Here is a 22,707-nt window from a genome sequence, read left to right as displayed (position 1 = left end):
CCATTGCTTTGCTGAAAGATGACAGATATTAAGGACATACACGCAAGGCCCTCCTTTCTGCCCCCAGTATTGTACCTTTTCTGCAATAAAGATAAAAGCATCGTGGAGAGACACAGGTGAAACAGATGGAAAGAAAGGCTGGTACAATGCGAGACCACAACAGCAGGTAAGCTGTTCCTCACACAGAGACCTGTAAAGTTGAAATAATCTCATCTCAGCTGTTATCAGGTCTTTGTTAGGTATCTTACCGAAGAACAGTGAGTAGACACTGCAGCCTAGTAGACAATGCAACAAGAAGACAATGCAACAAGAAGCTCCTGTCCTGAAGAAAACTGAAAAAGTGCTCCCTAAAACCACCCCCCAAAAAATATTGACCTTTTTAATGGAGGATAAAAGACAGGTTCTCCAGCTCTGTCTGGCGAGGAAGTAGAATTCGAGCTGGAAAAACGTATGCACATCCAAGAAGATGCACACAGCTTGGGTAATACATACTGCCCCAGCAAGTTGCCAGAAATGAATGATGATCCTTTGCGTGGATGGACTGGTTTCAATATCCTGCTTCAGAGAACTTCAATCCCATGGAAGTCAAATATTGACTACCTCCTATCATCAATGTCAGCCTGACTGAGCTCAGTACAGTGAACACAATCTTGCAACAAAGCGTTGATATTGCAGACAAGCTCAGACTGGATAAGATTGTCATAGTAATGGACCAGACAATTTACAATGTTCCAGGAGAGTCATCGGAGGAACAATCTATTCATGCAGAGGCTCATTCGCATGAGATAGGTTCAGACTGCAATGGCATTTATAGCTTGCATTAGGAAAAGATGTGCTGATGCTGGTCTTCAGAATATTGTCATTGAATCTGAACTGTTGGTGACAATTCTAGCATTGGTGTTGGAGGCAGCCATCATTATATCAGGTATGTTAGGACTCAAAAGTTGTGTGTGAAGTCTACAGAGATTGAGAAAATAGGCTTACATCTCCATCAGTTATTGAGCAAGGCCTGACTTTCAATCCAGCAGTTGAACGTCAGGCTGTCTTCCCAAATGATGATTTTGATGACGTCCTGAAGTCAGAGATTCCAGATGCTCATTAGTTGCTGCAACAACTTTGTTAACAATTGCAAAAAACAGCAGGACTTTTCAGTTCTTGACCTGTGATATCAATATGGTGGAGGAGTTGCTGGTATATATCAGAACAACCAGAGCAGCCAGCTGGGATCTTCATCAAATATTTGCTCCATGCTGCCATGGAGCTTTGTTTAGGGCCAAATCAATACCTACACCAGCATCTTTCAGCCTATTGGCTAAAGAGGTTTAGCTTAAAAGAAAGTCATCCTGATATCAATGCAGAGGTACATAGAACATAGAGCATACAGTGCAGAAGAAGGCCATTCGGCCCATTGAGTCTGCACTGACCCACTTAAGCCCTCACTTCCACCCTATCCCCGTAACCAAATAACCCCTCCTAACCTTTTTGATCACTCAGGACAATTTAGCATGACCAATCCACCTATCCTGCACGTCTTTGGACTGTAGGAGGAAACCGGAGCACCCTGAGGAAACCCACGCAGACACGGGGAGAACATGCAGACTCCGCACAGACAGTGACCCAGCAGGGAATTGAACCTGGGACTCTGGTGCTGTGAAGCCACAGCGCTATCCACTTGTGCTACCGTGCTGCCCGTAAATGCAGGACAATGTGTTGCCCAGAGATAACAGGAGTATGGCTTTTCAGATTCCATGAGTGATTGAACTGATGGCTAACAGTGACTCCATAAAAAAGGGAGGGTTGACAAGATTCCTCAATAAGGGTGCTGTACAAAGTCTCATCATAGGATGAGAGGGCTGCTATAAGCAGAAACTGTAAAGGGACAGCTGGCTACAAAGCATCAACAAGATCTCACATTGACTTGGCCAAGAAGGGACTATAATGTAAATGGTGTGAGGAAAGGATGTATGGCTAATCCTCTTGATCCTTCCTGTGAGTCAGATGAGTTGAAGCACATCGCATCAAGTCAAATTGTAACAACACTTGTAGGCAAGTACCTTATCGACGCCAAGAAAAAGGGAAAGTAATCAGGACCAGGTGTGGTGGTGGTCCTCATCCCAGCATGTTTTTCCAACCAAGAAGAAGCTGACACACAGCTACTGCTTCACAATGCATTTACACTCAATTCCAGTGAACATATCATCATAAATAGCTCTGACACTGATGTACTGTATTGTGCTGGACATTCTCCAAGAAAATTGGTGCGAGACTTTAATTTCACACAGGAAGAGGAAACAGCACATGTACAACTGATGGTCACCACACCTTTATTACTTTGTTAGAGATGTGTGTGCTGCTCACATTGGGCTCCACTCAGTAAGTGCTCTGTGTGGAATGTAGTAGCTGAAATCAGTGAAAGCCCTGATCGCCAGCAAAAAGCATTGCGCAACATTCCAGAAGCTAAGGCATCGTTTGCTTTCTCGCAAACTCGGTGTGAGGAACTAGAGGCTACACTTGTGAATTCTAGCGGCAGGTTAGACGTGGAAATGTGAACCAGGCCAGATATCAAATGTTCAGGACTGTAAGATATACAGAGAAGCCCTCCCACCAAACAAACATTCACTGTGCAAGCACTATATAGCATGCCAAGTACCAGTCTGTAACACACAGGCAATATCTTCGGAACATTCCAGAAATTCCACTTCCGAAGGACCATGGGTAGGAATTAGAAAATGATGTACTTGTTATGGGTTTCCTGCATCACCAGCAAGTGTATTGGAGCTTGAACATTGCATATTTTTGCAAGGACTCTGCACACAAAGACAGTGCTCTTGGCTTCTCAGTAAACAAGCTTGCATTGACATCTGCTTGTGTGTATATTGTGAGAATGCCATATCTTTGACTGAGACTGCTAGGGATCAGGAAGTAAATAGCCTTGATCCAAGTGGCAATGATTCATAGATCACAAATATTGGGCAAAAAAGTAACTAAATGATATTGGCGGGAATTTGAGCCCATGTTAGCTGTTAGCCGTCAGTGTAAGTGGCGTCACAGGCACAAAGTCCCGTGAGAAGCAGGAAGTGCCCAGGATGATCGCGAACCTCATTTAAATGCAATAGCATCTCATATGCGAGTCATCCTGTCGGGACTTCCACCCTCACTAATCATCCAGTGCACGCCAGGGTGATGTTACGCTGACATGATTTACAACAGCTGTATAAAAATGAGAACGTGACAGCCTCACTTTCAAAGGGGCTATCGTGAGTTAGCCCTGAGGTCACTGTTACCCTCCAGTGTGTCCAATGGTGAGGGGGCACTGGATGTGGGGAATGAGCGAAGTGCTTATCGAAGGGAGGACTATTTCTGCTTGCAGGCCTATTGGCCTCCAAAGGGTCTAGCACCTGATGTGTAGTTAATGCTTCTCAGTTCCCCCTTGCTGGGATTTAAGTAATCTGCCCTCAGAGGGATTGCCCTTCTAGCGTGGCAAATGAACGTGGGTGGGAGTAGAAAAATCAGTGTCAGCCCAAGGGGTGACTGTGAGTTCCCTGGATGAGATCCCGTGAGGAGCTAGGCTGATTGGGCAATGTGGGAGACTCTGACATGAGATGGTGAGCAGTAATAGGACTCTCACACAGGGGGATGATGAGGGCAGTCAAAATGAACCCCTGCCCATAGATGCAAAGTGCAGCCTCAGGGCATGAGCTGTCTGGATGTCAAATGCCACTGGCCATGGAGGCCAGGCTATCAGGCATGTAATTATGGCTGGCTGGCTGTTCAGGTTGTTTGATCCGCAACTCATGAAAACTGGGGGAAGGAGGTGGAACCTGAGGGTGAAACAACTTGGAATTTGCAGTCTTGACATGATTCAGGTGAGCCTTGCCTGCCACAGGGGGAAGTCAGTTCCCTATTCAGACGCCAGACCCATCTTTGATGAGTCAATTATGCGAATTGGGTCAGTATTGCAAGGCATGACTGCCACTGATTTGCAGTCCAATACTTAACCCTTTGAAGTGTAAGCCCACAAGCATTGAACTCCGAAGTTTATACATATCTCTTCATAACAGACAGGTGACACAGATGTTTCCCCCAATGCAAGGTGCAAGGGTATCTGAACTCATCACTCAGCCGAAACAGGGCATGGCAGGTGCCTGCCTTTAGGCCACATGAGAAGTCAGCATACAGGTCAAGTGAATGCACTCATGTGCCAGCAGGCCTCATTCTTGGTGGGTCATGTGGGCAGCTGAGGCTCACCAAGAGGGAAGCACATCTGGCAAGCGGAGTTAGGGGAGGCTAGTGTGAGGAACTGGCCATTGTGTGAGAGAGGAGGGAGTGAGGTTCATTGGAAAAGCATTCACATAGAGGGACGTATACGGGTGGGTGACCCAAATCCTGGGTCAGTGAATTGTCGGGACTCCTCATTGCTCTTTGTTTCCTTTCAGTTTTTGATTGAGAGGAAGGTGGAGTCAGTCAAATGGCAGTTCTGTGGTTTCTGTAGAGTGACAGCAATGTCAATGTGCAACTGCTGTTGGCCAGGACCAGCGTCCTGAAGAGCAGGGGTCACAAGGCCCACTGAACAACTGGGAGCATGGCGACAAATGGAGGTGGCTCGGAGGAGAAGTTACTGCCCATGTGTCTACCAGAGGAGAGCATCGTACTTCCGGATGTCAGAGTTCCAGTGCCGGAGGAGACTGCATGTGTCCCGAGGAATGGTGCACCACCTGTGTCAGGTGATGCAGGAGTTGGCATCATATGGACTGAGAGGTCACCCATTGACTGTGGACCTGAAGATCACCGCCGTGGTGAACTTTCATGCCAGCGACTCATTTCAGGGTTGCAAGGGTGACCTGTGTGGTATCTTCCAGTCTCCCACACTAAGTGTATCAGGGAAATGACAGAAGCACGATTTACAAATAAGAAAAATATATGTTGGGAAAGGATTTCCCTGTCCTGCCACACCCCAACCCCATCCTCCAACCTCGACCTCCCTCCCCTTATGGCATTAGAACTATTTATAGCCAAATAGGTGAATATGGGTATTAGGGTGAAAAGTGTCAAGGGCGCCATCCTCTGGCCTCGTTACACTCGCACTCAAGCGTAAGGAGGCCGGTGCATAGCGAGAGAGGCACAAAATGGGAACTGCGGCAGACGCCAAACAGTTTGCGGTGCAGCTGACCTGTTCCCATAGGCAAATTTGGAATCTTGCCGCAGCGTGGCAAGAAACCAATTATCACCACTTAAGCCCCATTTCCATATAAATAACGAGAGCCACCAGTTATCCAACGGCCTCCTGTCATTTACCCCCCCCCACCCCCCCTCCCCAGCAAGTGCTCACACTGGCACTGATTGGTACTTCTTTTTAAAAACGTGAACCTGATGGAAGGGCTTCTATGGGGAGCCGAGAAGGTGAGTAGCTATCTTTGCTCACAGGCAAAGAGACGGGGGGTGCTGACCTTGCTACCCCAGTGCTCGGAAGGCGGGGGGGGGGGGGGGGGGGGGGGGGGACCCTCCACAGGGGTGAATGGCTATAGGAAGGAGGGGGGAAAGGTGCGGGTGGGTCAACTGGGGGGCAAAGGCTCACGGCACCACTGTGCCAACCCTTGGATCCCAAGTCCACTCCGGGGGCAACCACTGTCCCTGCCAGTTTGACACACCTATCACCCATAACCCCCAGGACTGCTGTGGCCTCTGGCTGCGCAGCTGAAGGCTATCTCAAATAGGGAATTGGCAATCGTGGTTTAGTGAGCACTTGACACATGCCAACTGGGTTCCCATGGGTAGGCGGGCCATGGAGCATGTGGGAGTTATTGCCTAGCATTTCAATCAAACCTTTATGCCTGTACACTGTGCGGGAATCAACACCACACACGCAGCAGCCAACATTTGTACACTCAGGGGACACAGCTCCCGGGCCTGACCACGGCCGGAGGGTGGGTTGATGTCATGAGGGGTGGGGGGAGGGGTGGGGTTGCCTGGAGAGACAGGAAAAGGGTTCGAGGGTCAGCCCGCATTGCGGAACTAAGTAACAGAGGCATCATAATGGTTTTGCAAAAAGTTGTTTCATGTGCTGTACAACACCCCATTTCCGAGAATGACACCTCAACTTCCCCTGGCCGCCAACCCCACCCCTACCTAACCCATCCCACCTATCCCAGTGCCCTCTGTGATGCTCAACCTATCAAGCCTTCCTAGTTCACCACTACATCCTGGTGTTTCCCCAGGATGCACATTGGAGGTGGAGGCAGTCAGCTGCTTCACTCGTCCCGCAGCCTTCGATGTCCCTGGTGTGCGTCCTCGAGGGGTTCTGGGGCCGGAGGGCCCCGGCTTATTTGGCAGCGACACAAGCACAGCCGTGCCACGCTGTCCCGTATGCTGACTCCAAGACGCAGCCTCATGAGAGGGGTAGAACCCAGGAGTGCTGGTATCCACCATGGCCGCCCCATGGGATGGGTCTGGTTTGGCACTCAGTGCCCCCTCCTCCCGGTCGGTGCCCATAGGGCCCTGGGGATCACCTTGTTGGGCCCCGCCTGTCCCTGCGTCATCTGGCTCTGCCAGCTCAGGTGGTTCCCCATGGTCTGCACCATCGTGTCGAACCCTAGTGACTGGGCCATGCTCTGCAGTGCCTCAGCTATGCCCACCTGCGACTGCGACAAGCTCCGCAGCGCCTCGGCCATTCCCATCTGAGAGCGGGACATGTCCCTCAGAACCCCAACAAAGTCGGCCTGGTACTGGGTGACATCACCCAATGAGGCAGGCATACTGCTAAGACCCTCAGCCATGGGCGTCATCGACTGCGCAATGCCTTGGACACCTTCACTCACGGTGCCAATGTCATGCACCAGGCTCTCCACAACGGTCTCCACCCTTGCAGTTTCTCGACAGCGTCAACATGGCCTCAGGAGCAGTGATTCAGACCTCTACAGGGGGCCAGCACGGCACTGGAGCAACCCACGCCGCTCCAGCTGCCGATCCCGGTGTCAGATGGGTGCCGGGGGTCCACGCATGCGCAGTGGGGCCGGTGGTAAGACACGCACCCACAGTGGGACTGGTGCGATTGCCGCTCATGCGCGGTGGCTTCCTTCTCCGCGCCGGCCCCGATGCAACATGGCATAGGGCTACAGGGGCCAGCATGGAACAAAAGAGGCCCCCAGCCCAAGAGGCCTGTCCGCCGATCGATAGCCCCCGATCGCGGGCCAGGCCACAGCGGAGGCCCCCCCCCCCCGGGGTTGGAGCCCCCTCCCCCCCTGCCATCCCACCAGGCCGCCCCCGGATGAAACCACACCGAGGTCCCGCTGGGTAAGAGCAGGTGTGAACGACGGCGGTGGGACTCAGCTATTTTTGCGTGCCCCCGACCAGCACCACACCAATCGCGTTGGCGCCAATGGCGCCGATTCACCGTTCGCCGGAGAATCGGCGGACCGGCGTCGGGGCGGCATGACGCGATTCCCGCCTGTCCCGGCGATTCTCCGGCTCGGCCCTGCGGTGAGAGAATCCTGCCCTCAGTTTTTGCTTCAGACAGTGTGGTAGCATGACCCATTTAAGGGGCAGGCTCCACAGACCATGTGACCAGCTCGGGCCAATCGCACGAGAACATGCAAACCCTGGCCGATCAGGAGTTTGCGCAGGGCCCTGGGAGCAGGACCCCGGGCAGTGTGGACTCTGGAGTTGAAGGGCTTAGACCTGTTACATTGTGTTCTGTGCATGTTACTTAACTGCTTTTTCCTTTCATCAATAAACTCTCTTGTTAACTACTGAAAGCCTCCTGTGCATGTCTCGAGCATGTTCCAGGTACTTGCCAAAACCTAGATATGAAAACAGGCTTCACTCCACAGTTAAATTAAAAGGTTGACAGATTATTGAGGATTTCAGAAACAGGTTAAGGAGAGAATATCTTTTATCAATGATGTTTTTCTCAGAGAGAAAAAATTCACCTGGACATTAAATTGAGGAAAATCATAAACATTGGACGGGATTCACCATTCCCTAATGGCAATTTCATAATCGCCGATTGGGCGGAGAATCCCGTCTGATGCCCAAATCGGGGGCGGTGCTGGATTTCTCTCCTCCGCCCCCTCTGAAATGGCGTCATCGCGTTGCGTGCCTCATGCCATTGGAACGACAATGGCTCATCACCTGAAGGCCCTCCCCAGATGCTCCGCCCCCTGATGGGTCCAGTTCCCGACCGCGCGGGAAACGTGTCGTCTCAACAGTCGGGAACTTCGCGTGGCGGCTGCGGACTGTGTCTGGCACCGCCACAGTCGGATAGGATCCATGCTCTGGCCAGGAGGCATCGGCGGGGGCTGGGGAGACTGCTGGAGGGTGGCAAGGGGGTTGACAGGAAGGCATTATTTGGCAGGTCGAGTCTGCAACGGCTGAGGCCATGTTTTATGGCACGACAGCTGCACGTTATTGCCGTGCACATGCGCGGTCGCACACCCGGCCATTCTCCAGGCATTTATATCAGCGGAGCCTGGAGTTTTACTCAGTGTGGCTACTCGCCCCTCAGCAGTCGCAAAATCGGTTAGGGTTTGGCGCCGATTTTGCCATCGTAAAACGCCACAGTTCCCATGCCAGCGTCTGCACTTAGCCTACAAAACGGTGAATCCAGCCCCCTATCTTTCAAAGGGGTATTAAATAAGGGATCAAATCAGTTGTCTCAGCTCTTTTGTCATCTATTGTTATCTCAATGTTTCGACTTTGCGACAAACATTTGATTTCAGCAATATCATTTGTCCACTGACCTCCCAGATCTCCACATAGACCTTTAAACCTTCTCAATGTAATGGAACATTTCAAGTTGGCACCCATTAAAGTTACATCACATGAACAGGCCATTTGGTCATACGCACCATGAACCACCTAATCTCAACTCATTTTCCTACTTCCCGTAGCTTTATATTTTTATTTTGCAATTATCTTATTTGTTTTTAAAGGTGCTGATATATTGGCTTCCACGTGGAAAGAATTCTAAATTCTATTTGGGCTGTGTGTAAAGAAAATTTTCCTCAACTTCATTTCTGGTGCTTTTTGTGAACTTTAAAATATGGTTGCTTGACGATATGGCGAGAAGTGGGTAGAATTACTCCTTTCCTTCTCTTCTCCTATTTTAGACACACTGGATTTGTTTTAAAAAGTTCAAAAAATAATGGCTTGTGTCCTAAGCGTAGGTTTGGGATGGGGGGGGGGGGGGGGGGGGGGGGTACCTGAAAGATGTGCTGGGGAATCTCGGGCGAAATTCTCCCCTACCCGGCGGGGCAGGGGGTCCGGGCGTAGCGGATTGGCACCAACCACTCCAGCGTCGGGCCTCCCCAAAGGTGCGGAATTCTCAGCACCTTTAGGGACTAGGCTCCCGCTCCGCCATCCCCAATGTCTGAATCCCCAAACACCCGGTGACTGAACCTCCCACTCCCTGATGTTCAAACCCTCCCCAGCCTCCAAAATCCAAATCCTCCACCCACTCCCCGCCATGTCAGACATTTCTACCCCCCTATGTCTGAAACGGTGACCGGTAAATTCCACTAAGGTAAATTCCACTACGGTAAATTCCACTCGGAAAATTTCACTATAGGTAGATTTCACTGCGGTATATTCCACTACGGTAAATTCCACTTATCTTAATGTGTGAATAAAATGTAAGCTAAAATGTATTCATATTCTTTTATCTATTTTTATGTACTCGCCATCATTTTTATCTTAATGTGTGAATAAAATGTGAGCTATTTTATTTTATTATTTTTTTAAGGTACTGTAGTGGAATTTACCTTAGTGGAATATGCCGTAGTGATTTTTACCTATAGTGAAATTTTCCGAGTGGAATTTACCGTAGTGGAATTTTCCTTAGTGGAATTTACCTAGAACAGTCTGAAACCTCTGTTCCGGATGTCCGAACACTCCACCTCCCGATGTCTGAACCTTCCACTCTCCGATGTCTGAACCCCTCGCACCTCAAATGCATGAACCCTCCACCTCCCCAATGTCCGAACTCTCTACATCCCAAATTTAGGAACCCTCCACTCCCCTGATATCTCAACCCTCTAACTGCTTCCCCCCCCCCCCCCCCCCGCACGATGTCCAACTCCCTGCTTCCCTTATGTTCAAACTTGCCTTCTCTCTTTCAATGGGACCTTTAAACTCACCTGTTTATTGACAGCTAGTGTTGTAAAAAAAAGGGGACTTGTCCTCCTTCTCTCCACTCATTTTACACGTTGCCACTGCAGTCGGTGATGTATTTCACTTTTGAATCTAATCCTGCCTGAGTCAGAAAAGTCAGCTGAGACAGGCTCTTTAGAATTTTATTGCATGAAATCGGCACAGTGGCAATTTTCCGCTGACAGCTACTGGACTGGTTCTTCAATTACTACCTAGGTGGGGAGATGGTCAATCGGTAGACAGGGCTCAAACATATAGGTGGAATGGAAAGAGAGGAAGTGAGAGAGCGAGAGAGCAAGAGAGTGAGAGAGAGAGACCCTTCAGGGTTCTTCTTCTGCAACATCTCTTTGGCCTCTGTCATTACAACTTGAAGAAAAATTGTTTCCTGAACAAAAAAAGTGTTAATTGGCATGTCACATGATCATCTTTCTCCGACCAACCAGTAACCCAAATATGGCCATGACTTGTGGATTCCATACACATAGTTTACATGAAAAGGTTATTCCTTTCTCAGCCAAATTTCATTGCCTGAGGTCACTAGACCTAAGGCAAGATTCTCCGTTGGCAGTCAGAAGGGGGACTAGTGGAGGGTGGCCAGGGGGTGGCCTGTGGGGTCGCAATTGTGGGTTGGGTCTGCGCACAGCCACGCCATGTTGTACGGCGCGACCGCTGCAGGCCATCGCCGTGCGCATGCGTGGCCACAATGCGACCATTCTCCAGCCATTTTCGGCGTGGGAGCTGGGAGTTTCACCCTGCGCCGCTGCTAGCTCCTTGCCAGTCTCGGAATCGGAGAGCATTCGGCACCGATCTTGGTGTTGTAAAACGCCCACAAATTCTCCGTTTCAGTCGGCATTTATCCGCTGAAATGGAAAATCCAGCCCCTAATCTGCAGTCCACAGTGAAGTGAATGTACAAAGTGAAAGAGTTAGTAGATTATCCCATTCACATTCCTTTGAGATAATGGTCTCCACTGAGGTTTTTGAAGCAAGTTGACTCTATTGTAATGGCTCTGGAATATGTAATGTATAGTCATATACATGTTCAGTCAACTTACTTCTGTTGCAGGCTTTTCAAACTCAATCAGTGATTTTCAGCCAGCAAACCTGTAAATCTTTTGTGATATGAAGCATGGATTTAAAATATTATCTTTCATTGTTGTGTCACCCACAATTGGAAATTATCTATCTCTATTTACCTTAACGTAAACTGTGGAAGGGAAAGTAATGAGTTGCCAATTTAGAAGCATGCTGGGAAATGCTTGACTATCATTCAACACTGCTTTTGAATGAAAATAAGTAGGTCAGATGACATAAATGAAATATTGATTAATATTCTGGTCTCGGCCTGATTATGAAAACACATTGTCCTCTGAAAGATAACAGAATGTGTACTTGAGTTGTTTTTAGCCAAGGGCAAGAACATACGTACTACGTATTTCATCGGATGTACTTTCCAAGGTCTATTTAATATAAACATGCCTGTTTACTTCAAGCTGTTATTTCAGATTATAAAGATATGGGGCGCGATTCTCCGCCCCCCACGACGGGTCGCAGAATAGCGGGAGGGCCTTCACGTTCTCCCTCTCCACCTGCCCGTTCCCCCTGGGGTTATAGCTGGTAGTCCTGCTCGAGGCGATGCCCTTGTCGAGCAGGTACTGACGCAGTTCATCGCTCATGAAGGACGAACCCCTGTCACTGTGGACGTAGCTGGGGAAACCGAACAGGGTGAAGACACTATGCAGGGCTCTGATAACTGTATGGGAGGTCATATCGGGGCATGGGATGGCAAACGGGAAGCAAGAGAATTCATCTATAATATTGAGAAAATAGATGTTACGGTTGGTCGAGGGGAGGAGCCCTTTGAAATCAATACTCAGTCGTTCAAAGGGCCGGGATGCCTTTACCAGGTGGGCTTTGTCTGGTCTATAGAAGTGTGGTTTACACTCCGCGCAGATCGGGCAATTCCTGGTGACAGCTTTAACCTTCTCGGTGGAGAAAGGCGGATTGCGGGTCTTGATGTAGTGGGCGAGCCGGGTGACCCCTGGGTGGCAGAGGTCATTGTGGATAGTCTGTAGTCGGTCGTCTTGTGCGCTGGCGCATGTGCCGTGGGACAGGGCATCTGGGGGCTTGTTGAGCTTCCCCAGACGGTATACGATATCATAATTATAGGTGGAGAGTTTGATCCTCCACCTCAAGATTTTGTCATTTTTGATTTTGTCCCGTTGCGAGTTATCGAACATAAAGGCAACCGATCTCTGGTCGGTGATGAGGGTAAACCTCCTACCAGCGAGGTAGTGCCTCCAGTGCCGTACGGCTTCCACAATGGCTTGGGCTTCCTTTTCGACTGAGGAGTGTTGAAGCTCCGAAGCGGAGAGGGTTCGGAGGGTTCAGCGACTAGCTGAACTGACGGCAGGCTCGCAAGACCGCAGCACTTTATGCTTCCAGCTGGGGGCGGAGCCAAGGGCAGAGCCCTGTACATGCTCCTCATCTCCCCCTGTGGGCAGAGCTGCGCAATGGCTCACAGATGGAGGCCACAGGGACACAGTAATGTACAGAGTGGATTTATATGTTATACATTCACCACAAAAGAGTTCTCATTGCCTGCTGACATACAGTGCAGACAGAAGCACATACACATGACCAACTGATTAATTCAAGCATCAGGCAGGCTCTGCTAGTCAATGGAGATGAAGAACGATGCTCATAGCCAGGTAGCGTTGAGAGGCAACACTAAACTTCAACAAGTCATGTGCATTGTGGCCTGCATTATCGGTCTTCAGCCTCTATTTTTGAATTTTTTTTTCCTTTACTGGTTTTAGAATTGATGGAAACCAGGAGAGAACAAACACTGACCGCTGCCAGTCTCAAAATCAGACCGAATGTAGGGAAATATGGTTGGGTGATTTAGAATTTATTGGCCTGATGTCGATATGACTTGGTAAAGGATTTGTTCTGTGTAGTTTGTCACAACTAGTCCTGCAGAACACAATTCTGAAAGGCATTCTGAATCGGAAACTGTCCATGTATTTCGTGAGTGCCTTTTTCTCAGGCAGTAGCGTTTGGTAAAATGTTCATCCACATTTCTTACAATGACGCGTGGCCTACTTTTGACAAAGCTTGCTCTCCAGTAAGTCCAAAAGCCCCCCCCCCCCCCCTCCCCCCCCCCCCCCCCCCCCCCCCCCATTACCGAGCAGAACATGGGCAGCAGGTACATGGCAACACCAAGATTGTGTTTTCCCAGCAGTATTGCATTGTATTTCCATTAGAACTACAGTAGTCCCCCGTTATAACGCGGGTGTTCGGGTCCAAGACAGCCACCCGCGTTGTAACCGAGCCGCGGATATCCAAGATGGCGGATATCCAAATGAATGAACGAGAGGAAACATCGCTGACTGTGCTGAACATTGCTGAATGGAAGGGCGTTTTAAATAAGAAACAGCAAAGTTCGTTCAAGTCTTAAATCAAGTTTTAAATGTATTAAAATATATACAATAATATACAGTATACATACAATAATATACTTAAAATTGTACTTACACGCATATTTTTAAAATCATTTAAAAAAGTCTGTGAGTTTCCTCTGGCACATCCCCTTCCTCATCTTGACTTGTGCTTGTCTCTGGAGGTTCTTCAGGTGCAGGATGTATATTGGGTCGAAGTCTTGCTGCTCTGTGTATGCTATGAGCCACTTCAGGTGCGTGATGGCATCCGAGTGGCTCTTTGCCACTGTGGGCTGGGGTTCTTCTTCTTCTTCTTCTGCCTCCTCTTGGGTGACCTGGTCGATGATCTCCTCCTCTGTGAATGTTTCTGCGGGTGCCATGTCATCCTCTGCTGCTGCCCACCTGTCCACCCAATCCTGGAGTGTTAGGTTCTCATCCAGTTGGTCCTCTAGCCTCTCCTCAGCTGCCCTGATCTCTGCTTCAGTAAAGCCTACGAAATCCTCTTCATCCGGGTAATGTTGGGGTCGTGGGAGTGCTGCTCCTAGGGCCTTGTTCCAGCAGTTGGCGATGGTCTTCTCTGTCACAGCTCCCCAGGCCTTCCCTGCCAGATAACAGGCATCCTTGATGGTGATGGCTTTCAGGTAATCTGGGACAGTGAGAGGAGAGTCTATCATTTCCAGGAGCAGTTCCTTTTTGTACACAGACTTGAAGGTCTGAATGATGCCAGCATCACATGGCTGGATCTTGCTGGTGGTGTTCTTTGGGAGATAGAGCACTTGGATCTGCCCATCCCTGGTCTTGAGAACATCTCCCTGAGGGTGGGCTGAGCAGTTGTCCAGTAGGAGTGTGGCCTTCTGCGGTAAGTTGCGGGCTCTAAGGTGGTCCCTGACACTGGGTACGAAGAACTTGAAGAGCCACTCCTCAAATAAGAAAGCTGTCATCCAGGCTTTGCCAGAGTTCCGGTAGGTAATGGGTAGGTTCTCCATGTTGATGTGGTGAAAGCATCTAGGAGACTTGAATTTGCCCACAATCAATGGCTTCAGCTTGTGTGTTCCCGTGGCATTGCTGGCAAACAGGATGGTGAGCCTGTTCTTGGCTTGCTTGTACCCCAGAGTCTTGTGGGCATCATCCTTGACAGCTAGGGTCTTGTCAGGCAGCATCTTCCAGTAAAGCCCTGACTCATCTGCATTGTAGAGTTGCTCTGGGGTCAGCTCCTCTTGCACCATGTAGTTCTTGAGGATGTCGGGAAAGGCTGCTGCGGCTCCTGAGTCGGCGGATCTCTGCTCACCACTGATGGTAACTGCACCTATCCCATGTCTTTTCTGGAACCGATGGAGCCAACCCTTGCTGGCTACGAAATTGCTGTCCTCTGGGTGGAGCTGGTGATGGAACTTCTCAGCCTGAGTCCTGATGATAGGTCCAGATAGGGGGGTGCCACCAGACTGTTCCTGGACAAACCAGGTGAACACAGCCTTCTCTAAGTTACTGTCACTAGCGTTCCTTGCCTTTTTCCTGCTAAGCCCTTCACTCTGAGAAACTGTCCCAACATATGCTCTTAAATTGGGCTCATCTTTCACCCACCCACGGAGGGTTGACTCTGGTACACCAGTCTCTCTGGATAATTTTGCCTTTGTTTCCCCGTTTCGAAGCCGGTCTATCAAATGTATCTTTTGACTCACTGAGTAAGACTTGCGCTTAAACATTTTGAACGACACGACAGCAACTGAACTCGAACTCGAAGATACCTGCACTGGAAAAGGTATCCCTTTTATGGCTGTGTAACTGGGCTAATCGGTCGCGGCTACTCATCGCGGCTAATCGTTCTACAGTACAAGACAGTGATCATCGCTGCTAATCGGTCTAATCATCGCGGGTAATAATCGCTGCTAATCGGTCTAATCATCGCGGGTAATCATCGCTGCTAATCGGTCTAATCATCGCGGCTCAAAAAGGTGCTGTTTCAAAAAGAGTTTAAAATGAGTCAAGTAAGTTGGGGTCCATAAACCCCCCCGCCGTATATCGCGAACCGCGGTATTGCGGGGCGCGTTATAACGGGGGACTACTGTATAACATCAGACTGAAGCAGTTTCATCAAACTTAGTAGCTGTAGTGCAAATCCTGACTCACAGCCCAGCACTTTGCTCACTCGTGCCAATTCACTCCACGAAAGGCGGAAGAAGTCTCAGATGTTCACTCAGACCCCAACCGGAATTTATGCGTTGCCCTTAGTGATGTGGATGGGAGGCTCAGATTCCAGGCTGTTACTGATCGGTTAAAGTTTCAATGTAACAAGTAAATGACGCAAGTCAAAATTTTCCAGCCCTCCTCCACCCACCCACCATGACTGGTTTCCCTATGGTAAAGGCCGCTCGCAATTGGCCGCTGGTGGCATCTTCTGGTCCTGTCGAAGTCAATGGTATTTTCCATTAGCTCATCCATCCCGCCGCTGGGGAATCCACGGCTGGTATCTACCACGGCTGGAACAAAAGATCCTGCCAGTCGGAAGGGTCGGAAAATCCCACACATTATCTGCTGGATTTTCAAATCACGATTAGGAACCCAAAGCCGAAATATCCAGGCCCCAACCTGATATTGCAACTGTGGGCGAACTTCTCTGCACCTTTAGGGGCTAGGCCCGCGCCGGAGTGACTCCCACTCCGCCGGCCGGCCGAACGGCCTTAGGCGCCATGCCGATCGGTGTCGGGGCTGGCCGAAAGGCCTTTGCTGGTCGGCGTGAGTCCGCGCATGCGGCGGATCATCAGGGGCACGCCAATCGGCGGGACGCGATTCCGGCCCCCGCCGATTCCCGGGTGGCGGAGAATTTCAGCCACGGCAGAGGCGGGATTTACGCCGGCCCCGGGCGATTTCCCGACCCTGCGGGGGGGGGGGGGGGGGGAGGGGGGGGGGGGAGGGGGGGGGGGGGAGGAGAATTCCACCCTGTGTTACTTATGTCACACTACCTTGAAATGTCACTGCCCTAATTGAGTTGGAGGTGATCTTGGCGCCCAATTAGTAATGCCGAGTAGAACAAGGAGGTGGAAGATGCCTGCAGAGCACACCTGGGGATGGCATGGTTGCACAGTGGTTAGCACTGGCACTTCACAGCTCCAGGGCCCCAGATTCAATTCCAGGCTTGAGTAACTGTGCGGAATCTGCACGTTCTCCCCGTGTCTGTGTGGGTTTCCTCCGGGTGCTCCGGTTTCCTCCTACAGTCCAAAGACTTGCAGGTTAGGTGGATTGGCCATGCTAAATTACCCTTAGTGCCCAAAGAAAAAAGGTTAGGTATGGTTACTGGGTTACAGGGAGAGAGTGGAAGTGTGGACTTAAGTCGGGTGTGCTTTCCGGGGGCCAGTGCAGACTCGATGGGCTGAATGGCTTCCTTCTGCACTGTTAATTTAAAAAGAACTGGCAAAAGCAGATGTAAAATTCTCGCCAGCAGAAAATCTGCCCAGAATTACGCTTTGCTTAAGGTAATATCTAAATAACTTTTTATACCAAGGATTTTATTTTCCAAAAGTCTTGTTTTACAAATCTCAAAACAAGATCATTAATCTGTCAAAATTTTCCCACACAACATTAATTAGTTACCAAATGGGGTAAATTTCCCAAGATACTTTATATTGTAATATTCCTTTAAGCAATATTAACATGACTTCATCAGAAGGGAGACATGTCCTGTTAACCAGTCATAGTTTTACTTTTAGTTTGAGCGGAGCACACACACAGCTCTGACGTCTACAAACTTCACACCTATGTATTACTGTTTTCATGTACCTGGTCTCAATAAATGAACCCCAGCACATCTTTACCCAATTCCTTATGAGCAATTTGGTGCCTTTTGGCTTGCACAGCAAATAAAGTATATCATTATAATACCATTACCTTACTCACCTTAAAAAAACCTCCCCGATGGTCCCCTCACGGTAGCATGGTGGTTAGCATCAATGCTTCACAGCTCCAGGGTCCCAGGTTCGATTCCTGGCTGGGTCACTGTCTGTGTGGAGTCTGCACGTCCTCCCCGTGTGTGCGTGGGTTTCCTCCGGGTGCTCCGGTTTCCTCCCACAGTCTAAAGATGTGTGGGTTAGGTGGATTGGCCATGCTAAAATTGCCTGTAGTGTAAGGTTAATGGGGGGATTGTTGGGTTATGGGTATATGGGTTACATGGGTTTAAGTAGGGTGATCATTGCTGGGCACAACATCAAGGGCCTGTTCTGTGCTGTACTGTTCTATGTTCTATGATGGCCAAAATGTCATAAATTATAATGACAGTTTTGCCTGAATTTAGCACCAGACACTATCTTGGTAAAGGGGTTGAAATGTGGTGCTGGGAGCAGTCGCTCAGAGGAATATTAAGGAGTTGAACAATATTTAAATTGACTGCTAGTGTTCACTAAAGTGTCGGTACAGTATTTTGGCAGCTAAACCTTCAATTTAATTAATGGGGAGGTGATGGCATTGTGGATGAGTGATCCAGAAACCCAGCATAAAACTCTGGGGACCCACCACGACAGATGGTGTAATTTGAATTCAATAAAAAAATCTGGAATTAAAATTCTAAAGTTGACCATGATACCTTGTCCATTGTTGTAAGGAACCATCTGTGTCACTAATGTCCTTTTGGAAAGTAAATCTGCCATATTTACCTGATCTGTTCTGTGCGAGGAGACTATATGCTTCACAAAATATTGCTTCGATGCTTAATTCTACATAAAACTTGCAGGTGTTTTAGTGTCTCCATGCATGTTTAAATAATGATAATCATCAGTTTTCCCCAAACTGCTGATTAAAACCAGACTTCCAAACATGGCCCCCATGTATTGTCCATTGTCATCCTTGCATCAAAATAACACCCGGAGAGTCCTGTGTCTGCTATGCCACTGAGGGATTAGTCTGTTAAAATAAGTAGTTAACACTCTTGCTAAAATAGCATATAATGGTAAATTATATTCATATGTGGGCACATTTCTTGCTAATATCTCACAGCACCAACCAGTGTTGCTGTTATTTCGGTGATGTCAACATCAAGGAATGTTTTCTGATCAGAGTTTAACGGAGCAATAAAAGGTTACTGCTAGAACAATGAACACCAATTATTCGAGGCCAATTCAATGCAGTAATTGAGTAATAATGCCTTGTGATGTAATAGAATCACAGAAACTTACAGCTGAGGAAGCCACCATTCAGCCCCTCATCCATGTGCTAGTGACCTTTGTTCACCTTTAATGATTAATCTTTGAAACCAGCTGTCATGTGTCACAATATGACTGAGATCCAGTGCAATGATTGAGCTAAAACCTGCCAATTTGAAGCTAGAAAATGGAAGGAGACCAGGGGCGCTGAAGAAGAAAGCTGTAAATCTGTTAAAGAACCTCTGGAGCTACAAGTCTGCTTAACAAAAGTGGAATCTTAACTCTCGGAGATGTATGTGCGTGGAAAGAACATACTGGGCGCCACACTATGGAGCAGAATCTATTAACTTGAGTGTGACAAATTTCCAAATGGGGTATCATCACCATCACAACTGGAGTTAGTTAAATTACATTAGTAGCCATGGCTCATACTCTTAATCAGCACAAGACTTGTGACATTACAACTTCTTTATCTTCTTTGTGTCTTCACTGAATGATGTACCATCAATAACCACGAGACGAAAATGGTGAAACTATTGATGCTTTATTGCACAAGATGTTGAGCCTCCTGCAGCTGGAACCAGAATAGGAGCAGCGCAGGAGAGCACACACTTTTATACGCCGCCTGCTGGGAGGGGCCATCAGGCTGGGATTTACCGTGTTACCAGTAGTACAGTGGCAGTACCGCCATACGCGTAGTGTGTTACCAGTGGTTTTCACCACACTGAATAGCATGAATTTTAATGAGAACCATTCTTATGAAAACTCACCTCATTTCCCATGGTGTTCTTACCCACTACACAGGACCTGGAGTCACTGTTTACCAATGTATCATGATGGTTTAAACATTGCACATAGTGCTGATACTTAAAAATGCCAGCTTCACATAAATTAGATGTTATGCACTCAATTGTTTTTAAAATCTGCACAAAAATGTAAGAAATTCTGTTCTTCACACGTCAAAATCTTTTATTCTTTGTTACTCACATTCTGCTGCATATGGACCAGAATTTTTAGGATGGCTGGAGCTCGACTTCAACCATCTGGAGATTCGGAAAAGAGTTCATGGGAGATGGGACTTCCGTCCTCCCTTGGATAGACGTCACACATTGGAGAGCTGTTGGCCAGTCAGATTGGCTGGCAGCTTTCCAGTCCCTCCAAGCACAGTGCTGTAGTGGCCAGCAGAGGCACTGCAACAATGTGTCGAGAACTTAGGATTGGGATATGGAGGACAGGTAAGTGACAAAGATCTCAGGGATCGAAGGATAGGGGACTCCTGGGGGGAGTCGCAAGAGAGGAGTGAATGAGTTACTGGTAGATGGGCTTAGGGCAGGGTATCGGGGCAGATATAGACTTGAGTGGAGGGAACCCCCAGTCAGAAGAGGGCATCTGATGGTGGCACCCCAGACCCCAGGTGTAGCCCGGGGCCATCGGAAACCCCAAGGAAGGCAAAGATGCTGGGGCCCAAGCCGGTGACTCCTATAGAAGAGGTGCCTGAACACTGCAGCGCCTCTGAATCCCCCGTCAGGTCCCTGTCATTTCTTGGTGGATCCCCAGGCAGCACATGAGGAGTGGAGGCAGCCTGCTGCGGTTCCCGCCCTGTGACCTGGTTCCCCTTTGGCAGCCGTCTCCTGGGGTGACCGGGACTGGATGGGCACGGCTGTTGCTCGGAATTACCAAGTTGCACTGTCAGTTTGCCAGAGCACTGCCTATCCATGTACCTGACTACCCAGGGGATTCCAAAGGCCTCCAAGCCCTAGGTGGTTATCATGTCTATCTAGATAATGCAACAGCAATTGCAAAAAGGTTCTCATTGAGGAACCCTTGGACTTTAATGTTTGAGTTGTGCCAGCTGCTTCTATGGTGGAAATCTGCCTCCAGTACTGGCATGCTGCTCAGTCATAAGAGGTTGAAAAAGATGATGAAAAACTGCAGACAGACAGAGCAACTGCTCTTTCTAGGAAGCAATTCAGACTTGAAATTACCCTCCAAGAAAAAATTGCAGTCAGACAGAGCCCATGTCAAAAGAGGAAGCACTTCAGAGTTAACTGGCCACAGAGCGCTAGAAAAACAAAGAAAGCTAATCTCCCCTTTGAAAAATCCTTCAGCTCTCAATCAAGAGGTTTGTCAAAGTCAATGGTGTACAATGGAATATAAACAAGCAAAAATACAATGGAATAAAAGCAGGCAAACTGCAACAGTGAAACCACAGAGATTTGTCAAAGTCAATGGGATGTGAAATGGAACGTAAACAATGCAATTCAAAGATTTTGAAGGAAACTGTTTAATGACCGCGTGACCCCCTTTTCCGGCCTCCGCTGGAATGCTCCCGATATAATGGGTTTGCGCCAGGCACAATGCAACCAGAGAATTGCACCCCCTCCCCAAGTCAGTGGCGAATTAAGAAGCTTCTTCTGGGACACTCATCCAATTAGGGATGACAAGGGAACTATGGAAACAATAAGCCCAGAGGGTCAACTGAGGTTTCCAGTCATTAGTCACATTAGGAGAGGTGGGTACTGCTCAGCGTACAGGAGACAGCAAGGATGCCTCAACTGGAGACACTCTCTGCAGTATTGTGAAAAGTTGAAGCTCACTCAAGACAACTGCTCTCAGGCCATTATTGAGGTAAAACAGGATAGCTTTCATCGAGGCTTTGGCACTTGCAATCCTTTCTGGTTTGATGGAGAGGAGACATACATGCCCCTATGGCCTATTGCTGGGAGGCAGCCTACAGTTCAACCCCAGGCTCTGGTTCAGCTGGGAGGACAACCTGCCAGCCTTCAGAAGATACCAGTGTGTAAACATCTTTCCTTAGACTGATCCTAATTGGTGTCCTTCCCCGGCATTTTATCCCTGCATATTGATCTCTTTCAAACTTATTTAGTTCCAGACCATTCATTGAGTATGTACAGCATCCCGTTCTTTTCTTTCTTTGTACATTACTTTATATTTTTATTTTCAATTCATCTGCAATTGTTCTGTCTATTTACCTATATCCGTAAAACTAATTTTGTTGGTCCTTGGTTACCTCTTCATATCTGACCACAGCATACAGAACCCCCCCAACCCTCAGCTATAAGTTTGTCCAGGCTACATGGAGATTCCATGGGCTGAATTCTCCGATTTGAAGACAAAGTGCTGACGCCAGTGTGGGAATTGTGGCGTTTTATGCCCGAAAAAATGGCGCAAAAGCTGCACCGATCCTTTGTCTGGTGGGGGAGTAGCAGGCATGCAGTGTAAAGCCCACGGCTTTAGCTGTGGATACGGCCGGAGAATTGCCGAGTTCGTGGCTATGCATGTACATGGCAGTGGCCTGCAGCAGCTGGGCCGTGCAACATACTGCCGGCTGCAGTCGCACCCGGCCTGCCCAATAATGGCCCCTTTGGCCATTATTGGGCAGGCCGGGTGCGACTGCCCAGCTGCTGCAGGCCACTGCCATGTACAATATGCAATATCAATTTTGTTTCATGATTGGAAATATTTCTCAAATCCTTCTATCAAATAATAGACATTGGAAGTGTTCATGAGATTGTTCTTATATAGTTAAAAAAAGTTAAAACATTCACACTTTAAAACAACATGTGCAATCAACTTTGAAAGTAATACAGCAACAAAGGGTAAATAGATTTATTTTTGAAACTACGATTATGATTACAGGGTATTATTTTAATATTTGTGTTGCTTAAAAAGTAAATGATTCAAACATCGAAGGTCAGTATGTGTGATATATTGAAATACGAGTTTTCCCCGATGGAAATTAATGGTATTTCACCATGTACAAGATCAATGTTTCACAAGTGTGAGGACTGGCGATGATAGTCAACATTGTGAGCCATGTTGCTTCTGCAAAACACCCATGCTGTTTTCCAGTAACACAAGCTATTCAAGATTACTTGATGACGTTCTTCCTGTATGATGCCGTGATTGGTGCAGTATTTTGGGCAACCATCACGGAACCACATGGAGCGACAGGATATAAGTTAGAGTCAACGG

This window comes from Scyliorhinus canicula, chromosome 4 (assembly GCF_902713615.1).
Source record: "Scyliorhinus canicula chromosome 4, sScyCan1.1, whole genome shotgun sequence".
NCBI lineage: Eukaryota > Metazoa > Chordata > Chondrichthyes > Carcharhiniformes > Scyliorhinidae > Scyliorhinus > Scyliorhinus canicula.
Note: the sequence above shows the minus strand (reverse complement) of the source record.